Below are 11,646 nucleotides of genomic sequence, written 5' to 3'. Positions count from 1 at the left end.
ATTGGCTCTTTCCTTTACACAGCCGATCCGTTCCTCCTTCACTGAGACTTCTGCTTTTGAATTAATATGCAAATGAAGCTGAAGAGCCATTAGAAGATCTGAAGCCTTTGTCACTCCAGCTCTATTCCCTGCCCAGCGCTGCCTCCCTTTGCTTGACTGATGGCTCCTTTGCCTGAAGTCACACAGCCTAGAGGCTGCCTGTAAAATAAGAGAAGGAGGCGGTGCTGGGCGGGGAATAGAGCTGGAGTGACAGAGGCTTCAGATCTACTAATGGCTTTTAAGCCTCATTTGCATATCAATTCAAACGCTGATTTCTCAGTATTGGATGAACTGACTAACCATGTAAAGATATTGCTGGACTTGTCTTTTAAAGAGCGACATGCACATAAAAATAATTGTGGGGCTGGAGGTGAAATCTTGTTGACAGATTCCCTTTAAGATTGCGGAACTCTATTGTGTTCACGTGTTGTCAGCTGCCTGATGAACACATTTAATGTGTGAACAACAAAAGGATCAACATTTAAACCCCTTCACAACATATGATTTATGTATACGTCATGTCTGCTCCTATGATGTGGGCTTGCATCTTTTCCAGCACTTGACAGCTGATTTCACAGTCAATCTTAACATGATCACGCCGGAAGCGCGTCACTAACGCCGCACTTTGGCACACCTATCACATGATTGTAGGGCACCGATGGGTTAGCATGACAACTGCATCTGCGGGAGACCACCGCATTGGTTGTCAATGCCGATCTGCTATGATCGCCGCCCCGTGGCCGGCGTACATAGTTGATGATCATTTATGAGCATGACTATTAAAGCAAGTAAACAAAAAAGAATGTTTTTCAAAAATATAAGTTCAAATCCACTCCTCCCTTTTTGCCCCAGTCAAAATAAAAAACAAACATATATTTGGTATCGTTGCATTCAGAAACGCCCGATTTCTCAAAAGATAAAAATAATTGATCGGGATTAAACGTAATGGGGAAAAAAATTGAAACCGCCAGAATTACATTTCTCGTTCGCCTTATTGGGGGACACAGAGACCTTGGGGTGTATGCTGCTGCCACTAGGAGGCTGACACTATGCACAAAAAAAGGTTAGCTCCTCCTCCGCAGTGTACACCCCACCGACCGGCAGAGAATTCCTCAGTTTAGCTTAGTGTCAGTAGGAGGTGGACACGGGTCTTTTATTAGACCCATATCTACCTCGTCGTGCGTCGTTCCTTTTCAGGTTCTACGGAGGGATACAGAGTGAAAAGTCACATCTGTACTCCCACATGGAGTCTGCAAGTACGGCGTGCACTGCCACCCCGTATCCTTGCAGTTCTCCGCGGCAGGACCAGCCAGACGGACGCCGACACCAAGACGTGCCAGCGACTCCAGGGGTCCTTGTCGCCAGTCTCCCTCCCACTCGCCTACCAGAGCCTGTCGGTTGGATGAGACGCAAGACTTCTTCAGACAGGTAATGGATCGTGGATGGGTGAGTATTTTTTTTTTTTTTTTAATTTATTTACCTGGCTGCCCATTCCCGACGGTCGCCTCTTCAATGGTCACAGGGGAACCCCGGTTGTAGGCGCTGCGGTCGCTCGCAGTCGCCACAAGGCTATAGGCAGCTCAATGTTGCTGGGCATCCCCCCCCCTTTCTGGGGACAGGGAGCACAGGGTTTTTTCCCATTGGGAGCGGCTTGCGACTGCGGCGTCCCACTTTTTCGGACCTCCGCGCCGACCCCCTGCTGACAGGCGGCTGCCGCAACTAATTTAGGCCCCGGCTTCAGTTCGGGCCTACCGCTGCGTCGCGGCCACGCCCCCCGCCCCTTTCTTCTAAGCGGGCTTCTCTCCCGCTCTTCCCAGGCCCTCCCACCGCCTGTCCTTCACCTGCCCAGCCTGTTATTGGCTAGAGGGCGGTGAATTGTTAACCCTGCGTGGTGCTCCGCCCTCCCTCCTCTCCTGAACACGCGCTTTTTCTCAGGAAGGCGCCATTTTCCCAGCCTGTTAGCCGGGCACCAGCTCCTCACTGGATAGCATCTTCTCCAGCTGTTTTTTTCAGGAGGTCTGTCGGCCGGATTTCGCTCTGACCTGCATCCACTGACAGGTCGCAGAGCATCGCTTCTGGGGACACCGGACCGTGAGTAGCTCTGCACTGCAGACTGACCCTTCTCCGCCCTCTGTCCCCCAACCTTCCGGCATTACCTCAGCTTTTCACTATGTCTACCTCTAAGTCTGATCGTACCCCCTCTACTGCCCCCCCCTGCACTTTAGTCAAGTACTTTGCATGTTCTTCGTGCAATCGCAAACTTCCCTCAGGCCAGTCCACTCCCCTCTGCCTGGATTGTAGCAATCCAATCCAGCCCGACGCCGCTCAGGAGCCATCCATAGCCCCAGTGGTGAGTGAGCCCCCCCATGCCGGGCTGGGCCTCCTCGCTATCCCAATCAGTGGCAGACCTCACCAGGGTGTCTCAGTCCCTGGTGGCCGTTCTTGATAAGTTTCCCCTGGACTCTTCAGCAGGGCCAAGCAGGTCCCAAATTGTTCCATCTGAATCAGCCAGCGGTAGTCGCAAAAGACCCAGGCTAGATTCCCAGCCGGAATCCTCTCCTAGTCCCATCTCACCGCATAGCCCTTCTCACCAGCCTCCCTCTCGGGCCTCCTCTCCCGAGTCAGGGGAAGCGCTTTCGGACAGGTCATCTGAGGGGATTTTAGAGCTGGATTCAGACCAGGATGCAAGCATGAAGGTCACAGTGCAGGACCTCATTGCTGCGATCCATCATACCTTCGATATTGCTGACTCCCCTGCGAAATCCTCAGATCAGGAGGTTTCGTTCAGACGGGCAGAAACTCCTTCCAGGGTTTTTCCTTTCCATTCCGAGTTTGGGAAAATTTTTACCAAGGAAAGAGAGGATCCGACCAGACGCTTTCAAAGAGGAAAACGTCTCGGCATACTCTACCCATTTGCTAAGGAGCTCACGGACAACTGGTCGGCCTCTCCCTCGGTCGATCCGCCCGTGTCCAGGCTATCCAATAACACGGTTCTCCCGCTTTCAGGCGTGGCGTCCCTAAAGGATTCTAATGACAGGATTATAGAATCCCTGGCGAAGTCTGCCTTTGAAGCGGCTTCAGCGGCGGTGTGTCCAATCTTTGCTTCATCCTGGGCAGCAAAGGCCATAGCCACGTGGGCAGACGACCTTCGTCAGGGCATCTTAGATAAGGCGCAACCGGAGCATTTGGCCGATCTCGCCAATCAGATCTCCCATGCTGGGGACTATCTTCTCTCCGCTTCCTTGGATGCTGCATCCTGTGCAGTTCAGGCGTCAAGCAACGTTGTTGCAATTCGACGTACAATTTGGCTAAAGGCATGGCAAGCGGACTTGTCTTCTAAAAAGTCCCTCACTAACCTGCCTTTTCAGGGGGTGCGCCTCTTTGGGTCCCAATTGGACCAGATTATTAAGGACGCCACCGGAGGCACGAGTTCACTCCTCCCTCAGTCCAAGCCTCGCAGACCTCCACTAAGGCGTCAGTTTCGACCCTTTCGGACTTTCCGCCATTTCAATACGGCGGACAACTCCTCCAGCCAACAGAGACCGCAGGCTCGCCAGGAGAGAGAGAAAGTTTCCTTCAGACCCACTCCTTCCTGGCGACCCCACTCCTCCCAGGGCAGACCGTCCAGATCTAGATCTGGACGGTCTACTTCAGCATGACTATCATCGGGCACGCGAGGGGCCTTTCCAATTGGGAGGTCGACTTCTTTCCTTCAGGGACGTTTGGCTGGCCGCCGTGGAGGACGCCTGGGTCAGGGAGGTCGTATCCTCAGGATACAAGATAGAGTTCGTCTCTCTCCCACGAGATCGTTTCTTCGAATCCCGGCCTCCAAAGGATCCAGCCTTGATCCCGGGGTTCTCTACGGCTATCGCCGCTCTCCTCAGTTCCGGGGTGATTGTGCCCGTTCCCGAATCGGAGCGCTTCACGGGGTTCTACTCGAACCTGTTTGTAGTGCCGAAAAAAGACGGCGCAGTTCGACCCATCTTGGATCTCAAGCTGCTCAACAAGAGGGTCCGCCTTCGCCACTTCCGCATGGAGTCGCTTCGCTCGGTCATCGCCTCCATGGAGGAGCAGGAATTCATGTGCTCAATAGACATCCAAGATGCCTATTTACATGTTCCAATTTTCTCCGGACATCAGAAGTTCCTGCGCTTTGCGATTCGACCGCACCACTACCAGTTTGTCGCACTGCCCTTCGGTCTTGCCACCGCTCCCAGAGTCTTCACGAAGATCATGGCTGCGTTGATGGCTTTGTTGAGAGTCAGAGGCCTCGTTCTTTTCCCGTACCTAGACGATATTCTGATCAAGGCTCCCTCATTCCAACAGGCTCACCAAAGTTTGTCAATCGTCCTGGACACTCTTTCCAATTTCGGGTGGATCGTCAACAGGAAAAAGTCCTGTCTGGTTCCTACCCAACGCCTGGTCTTTCTAGGTCTTCTGTTCGACACTCGTCGGTCAAGGGTCTTTCTCCCACAAGAAAAGATTCTCTCTCTCTGCAGCAGGAAGTACGATCGCTGCAGACCTCGCGATTCCCATCCCTCCGTACAGCCATGAGGGTCCTGGGAAAGATGGTGGCGGCGATAGAGGCAGTTCCCTTTGCCCAATTTCACGCCAGGCCTCTCCAGCAGGCCATTCTGTCGAAGTGGAACAGGTCGCCTCGGTCCCTGGATCGCCCTGTCCATCTTTCTTACCGGATCAAGCGGTCTCTCAACTGGTGGTTGTCGTCACCTCTCATTCTATCGGGTCGATCCTTCCTTCCCATTCACTGGCAGATAGTAACCACAGATGCCAGTCTCCTCGGTTGGGGTGCTGTGTTCCGCAACCACACTGTTCAGGGTCGATGGTCGGATCGGGAATCAGCGCTGCTGATCAACGTTCTGGAGATTCGAGCGATCCATCTTGCTCTGGTCCACTGGGAAAGGCTCCTCAAGGGACTGCCGGTACGGATTCAGACAGACAACGCCACAGCGGTGGCATATGTCAACCGCCAAGGGGGAACACGGAGTGTCTCAGCCCTGGCGGAGGTGTCCAAGATTCTTCGTTGGGCAGAGATTTCCGTTCCGACAATTTCCGCGGTTCACATTCCCGGCGTAGACAACTGGGCCACCGATTTTCTCAGCCGCGAGGGTCTCGCGGCGGGAGAATGGTCCCTACATCCGGACGTGTTTCATCTGCTCTGCCTTCGATGGGGAACCCCGGATGTAGACCTCATGGTGTCTCGCCTCAACAGGAAAGTCCCACAATTCGTGTCCAGGTCTCGGGACCCTCTGGCAGTGGGCGCCGACGCCCTGGCCGTTCCTTGGTCCCAGTTCGAACTTCCCTACCTGTTCCCTCCTCTGCCTCTTCTTCCCAAGCTGTTGAAGAAGATCAAGGCAGAAGGACTTCCGGTCATTCTCATCGCCCCGAATTGGCCCAGAAGGTCTTGGTTCGCGGATATTTGCAACCTTCTCGCGGACGCCCCCTGGAAGCTTCCAGACAGAACAGATCTGCTGTCTCAGGGTCCGATTTGCCACCCCAATTCTCGGCCGCTCAATTTAATGGCGTGGCTGTTGAGACCGAGGTTCTGAAACGAGCAGGATTTTCCGACCACGTAATTCAGACCATGATCCGAGCCAGAAAGCCATCATCTTCCAAGATTTACTACCGTACTTGGAAGGCCTTTTTCACTTGGTGTGAGACCAATGACGTCGCGCCCATGTCCTTTTCGCTCCCTTCAGTCCTAGCGTTTCTTCAGGCAGGATTGGATGCGGGGCTTGCCCTCAGTTCCCTGAAGGGTCAAGTTTCGGCACTGTCCATTCTGTTTCAGAAAACGTTGGCTTCCCATCCTCAGGTTAAGACCTTTCTTCAGGGCGTGGCTCACACGGTCCCGCCGTACCGGGCGCCCGTGGATCCATGGGATCTTAATCTGGTTCTTAAGGTCCGCCCTTTGAACCCCTCAGGGATATTTCCCTTTCTCTCCTTTCTTGGAAGGTAGCCTTTCTGGTGGCCATCACCTCCGTCCGGCGCGTGTCGGAATTGGCAGCTCTTTCGTGCCGTTCTCCCTTTCTGGTTCTCCACCAGGATAAGGTAGTTCTGCGGCCTCCGCCCTCGTTCCTTCCGAAGGTGGTGTCCTCGTTTCACCTCAACGAGGATATCGTGCTACCGTCCTTTTGTCCGAATCCAACTCATCCCCGAGAGCGGTCCTTGAACAAGCTGGACCTGGTTAGGGCGGTAAGAGTCTGTCTAGGACGACTTCCTTGCGAAATTATCCCTGATGGAGCGCAGAAAGGTCACCCGGCGTCAAAGGCCACCATTGCTCGCTGGATCAGATCGGCTATCCTGGAAGCCTACCGTGTTAAGCGTCGCGGAGCCCCTCCGGGTATCAGGGCCCACTCTACTCGGGCAGTGGGTGCCTCCTGGGCGGTGCGCCACAGAGCTTCCGCACTGCAGCTTTGCAAAGCTGCAACATGGTCATCGGTTCACACGTTTGTGAAATTCTACAGAGTCCACACCTACGCTTCGGCGGACGCCAGCCTAGGTAGACGGATTCTGCAGGCCGCGGTGGTGAGTCCGCTGGCCTGATGGAAGTTTGTTTCCCACACCAGGGACTGCTTTGGGACGTCCCAAGGTCTCTGTGTCCCCCAATAAGGCGAATGAGAAAACAGGATTTTTGGGTTGCTTACCGTAAAATCTGTTTCTTGGAGCCTTCATTGGGGGACACAGCACCCTCCCATGTTTTACAGCTCCTGTTCTTACTTTGGTTGAATGGTTACAGTTGAGTTGTTTATGTTGTCAACCTATTCTGTTACTTCTCCTACTGCTTTCTCACTAACTGAGGAATTCTCTGCCGGTCGGTGGGGTGTACACTGCGGAGGAGGAGCTAACTATTTTTGTGCATAGTGTCAGCCTCCTAGTGGCAGCAGCATACACCCCAAGGTCTCTGTGTCCCCCAATGAAGGCTCCGAGAAACAGATTTTACGGTAAGCAACCCAAAAATCCTGTTTTTTTTGGGGTCTCTGCAACAGTGCAATAACAGGCAATCGAAACAACGTATCTACCACAGATTTATGTTGTTAAAAACGTCAGCTCGGCTCACAGAAAATAATCACTCGCCAGCCCCAGAAAAATGTAGACGCAACAGGTTTCAGAAAACGGCAACTTTTTTTTTTAACAAACTTTGGATATTTTTTTCACCTATATGTGTTGGCAAACTCGTACTGACCTGGAAAATCCTAATAGCAGGTCAGTTTTAGCATGTAGTGAACGTGGCAAAAAAAAAAAAAGTAGAATTGCATATTTTTTTGCAATTTCACCATGCTTGGAATTTTTTTTTTCCTGTTCCCCAGTGCATTATATACTAAAATCTATGGTGTCATTTAAAACTACAGCTCGTCTTGCAAAAATACAAGCCCTCACATGGCCAGATTGACTGAAAAATATAAAAGTTGTGGCTCTGGGAAGGAAGAAGGGGAGCAGAAAAAGATTTGGGACGCTCCCATACACATTCAGAGAGCTTGAATACCATTCATCTAAGGCATGGGATGGGTCCCAACCTTTGGCTTGTGGGCTTATAATGTTTAGTTTGTGCTTTTCTAATGGCTCTAAGCATTAGTTCCAGGTCTAGCAGATAAATTAAACTTTCCTGTAAAGGCTGTAGGGTGCTGTCTGTGGCTTCTTCCAATGTGGAGGCCCCTTTAGTCGTCTCTGTTCTGCTCGTCTTTCCTCATCTGCTCAGTTCTCTCTACCGGCACTTTTATATCTTTAGTGCATATTGCACATATATTAATGGCTCCCCATATTGAAAGACTCGGAGAAAACCTGTGCCAGATTTGGCACTGAATCGTCAAGCTTGAAGGTTTCTAGTAATACACGGCTTATTTGGAGCGAGTTGCCATTTCCTATTAGTGACATGATCTCTATGATTTCTTTGCATTGAATTCGGCTGTCACGGTAAGAAAAGCTGGGCAACACCAAAATAAGGTATATCACCGCCCTTCCAGTTATGAATCTTTTTTTTTAAATACTATACTGATGCATATTTTTAATTTGCACATGTTTTGGGTACGATTATCTTGCTTGAGTTTCCATTAACGTCAGAGTTGTGCTTTACAGCAGACACGTGTAGTAAAGGAAACAGCAGTATGGAGGTGTTCATTAACTACTAAGAGAAATAGACACAGATGATTGCTATGAAGCCATCTCTACAAGTGTGAGGCTCAGTAGGAATTGCACTTCAGGAGTGTATGTATATGTGTTTTAAAATGGGGAGGAAAAAAAATCACAAAAAAATGCATTTAATATAAAAACTGGGGTCTCAAGGTGATTTTTAGACACTTGCATAGATGTGTTATGCAGGTTTATATGCATGATGCAGTAAATTTAGCGGTGCTGGCACAGAATGTGAGGGAAATGTATAAAGTCTAATATTAGTTAATTAGTAGCCCTTTTTAACATTAGATAATCCTTGTTGGAGAAGGTAAATAATGTTACTGTTCTGTTCAACTGTATGAAGATGTAATACAACATTCATACAGACTCCCATCCTTTAACCCCTTTCTGTCATGTGACGTACTATCCCGTCCATGTGCCCTGGGACGTAATTCCCAGGGACAGGATAGGACGTCACAGCGATCAGTGGCGCCCACGTGTCAGCTGATTATCACAGCTGACACCCGGCACAATGTGTCAGGGGCGGTCATGGACCGCCCCTGACACATTAACCCCTTGCACACCGCGATCAAACACGATTGCTGTGTACCGGGGGTTAAAGGGAAGCATCGGCAGGGAGGGGGCTCCCTCCGTGCTTCCCTGAGCCCCCCCACAGCAGCGCAATGTGCAGCGCTGCTGCTGGGGGCTCTTTCCCTGCAGGTCCCCGGATCCAATCCAAGATGTCGTCGGGGGCCTGTAGGGAGCTGACCTCCTCAGTGCCTGCAAAGCGCAGGCAAGGAGGAAACCTGCACACTGCCTGTGACAGATTGCTGATCTGTCACAGGACAGTGATGTCCCACCTGGGACAATAAAGTTTAAAAAAAAAAAAAGTAAAAATTTAAAAAAAAATCGCTAAATAAATTAAAAAAAATTATTCCCTAATAATAATAATAATAAACCCCTTTAGCGAACCCCTTAAAAAATAAAAAACGAAGCAAAAAATGATTTATTATAATACCGCCGAACAAAAAGTGCAATAACGCGCGATCAAAAAGACGCATATAAATATGCATGGTACCGCTGAAAACGTCATCTTGTCCCGCAAAAAACGAGCCGCCACACAGCATCATCAGTGAAAAAATAAAAAAGTTATAGCTCGCAGAATAAAGCGATGCAAAAATAATTATTCATATAAAATTGTTTTCATTGCATAAAAGCGCCAAAACATAAAAAAAGGCCTAAATGAGGTATCGCTGTAACCGTACTGACCCAAAGAATAAAACCGCTTTATTAATTTTACCGCAGGCGGAACTGTGTAAATGCACCCCCCCAAAAGAAATTCATGAAACACTGGTTTTTGTTCATTCTGTGTCCCAAAAATTGGAATAAAAAGCGATGAAAAGATGTCACGTGCCCGAAAATGATACCAATAAAAACGTCAACTCGTCCCGCAAAAATTAAGACCTCACATGACTCGGGTCAAAATATGGAAAAATTATAGCTCTCAATATGTGGTGATGCAAAAACTATTTTTACAATAAAAAGCGTCTTTTAGCGTGCGACAGCCGCCAAACATAAAAACCGCCATAAATAGTAAATCAAACCCCCCGTTATCACCCCCTTAGTTAGGGAAAAATAAATAAAAAAAAATGTATTTCCATTTTCTCACTAGGGTTAGCGCTAGGGCTGAGATTAGGGTTAGGCCGGTTTCACATTAGCGCTTTTTAAGCGCACGCACGGCCGGGGGTAGCTCTGCCCCCGAGCCGGCTCTCTGCCCGGCGTGCCCGCCCCTTGCTTGTAGCGCCGCCTACTAGCGGACAGCGGCGCCTGCGATCGGCGCACCCTATCTTTAGCATAGGGTGCGCAGATCGTGCGCAGGCCGTGCGCTAGTTGCGCTTTGACCTGCGCTGCGCACTTTTGACGGTGCGCCGTGCGCGCCAAAATCAAACTTCGGATTTTGGCGCGCACGGCGCACCGTCAAAAGTGCGCAGCGCAGGTCAAAGCGCAACTAGCGCACGGCCTGCGCACGATCTGCGCACCCTATGCTAAAGATAGGGTGCGCCGATCGCAGGCGCCGCTGTCCGCTAGTAGGCGGCGCTACAAGCAAGGGGCGGGCACGCCGGGCAGAGAGCCGGCTCGGGGGCGGAGCTACCCCCGGCCGTGCGTGTGCTTAAAAAGCGCTAATGTGAAACTGGCCTTAGGGGTATGTTGGGGTTAGGGTTGGAGTTAGAATTGGGGGTTCCACTGTTTGGGCACATCAGGTGCTCTCCAAACGCAACATGGTGTCTGATCTCAATTGCAGCCAATTCTGCGTTGAAAAAGTCAAATGGTGCTCCTTCCCTTCCAAGCTCTGCCATGCGCCCAAACAGTGTTTTACCCCCACATACAGGGTATCAGCGTACTCAGGACAAATTGCAAAACAACTTTTGGGGTCCAATTTCTCCTGTTACCCTTAGGGAAATAAATTGGGGACAAAAATATCATTTTTGTGGAAAAAATGTTTTTATTTTCACACCTGGGCATTATAAACTTCTGTGAAGCACTTGGGGGTTCAAAGTGCGCACCACACATCTAGATAAGTGCCGTGGGGGGTCTAGTTTCCAAAATGGGGTCACTTGTGGGGAGTTTCAATAGTTTAGGTACATCAGGGGCTCTCTAAACGTGACATGACACCCACAGACCATTCCATCAAAGTCTGCATTCCAAAACGTCACTACTTCCCTTCCGAGCCCTGACGTGTACCCCTACAGTAGTTTTCTCCCACATATAAGGTATCAGCGTACTCAGGACAAATTGGACAACAAGTTTTGGGGTCCAATTTCTCCTGGTACCCTTGAGAAAATAAAAAAATTGGTGACTAAAAGATCATGTTTGTGGAAAAAATACGATTTTTTTATTTTCACGGCCGGGCGTTATAAACTTCTGTGAAGCACACATCTAGATAAGTTCCTTGGGGGGGTCTAGTTTCCAAAATGGTGTAATTTGTGGCGGGGGTTCAGTGTTTTGGTACATCAGGGGTTTTCCAAACGCGACATGGTGTCCGATCTCAATTCCAGCCAAAAACATCAAATGGTGCTGCTTCCCTTCCAAGCTCTGCCATGCGCCCAAATAGTGGTTTACCCCCTCATGTGGGGTATCAGCGTACTCAGGACAAATTGCACAATAACTTTTGCAGTCCAACTTCTCCTGTTACCCTTGGTAAAATAAAAAAAATTGAACCTGAAGTATTTTTTTTGTGAAAAAAAGTTAAATGTTCATTTTTTTTAAATATTCAAAATCCTGTGAAGCACCTGAAGGGTTAATAAACTTCTTGAATGTGGTTTTGAGCACCTTAAGGGTATGTGCACACGGTGCGGATTCTACTGCGGTTCCGCAGCGTTTCTGCAGCTGTGGGTCCGCAGCAGATTCTGCTGCATTGTACAGTACCTTTATTTCCTATGGAAATTAAAAAACGCAGTGCACATGCTGCGGATTTTTCCA

The sequence above is a fragment of the Dendrobates tinctorius genome, unplaced genomic scaffold (genome assembly GCF_039654945.1).
Source record: "Dendrobates tinctorius isolate UK_male_01 unplaced genomic scaffold, ASM3965494v1 ptg000041l, whole genome shotgun sequence".
Taxonomy (NCBI): domain Eukaryota; kingdom Metazoa; phylum Chordata; class Amphibia; order Anura; family Dendrobatidae; genus Dendrobates; species Dendrobates tinctorius.
The sequence above is the reverse complement of the archived record's forward strand: the minus strand, read 5'-3'. Positions refer to the sequence as shown.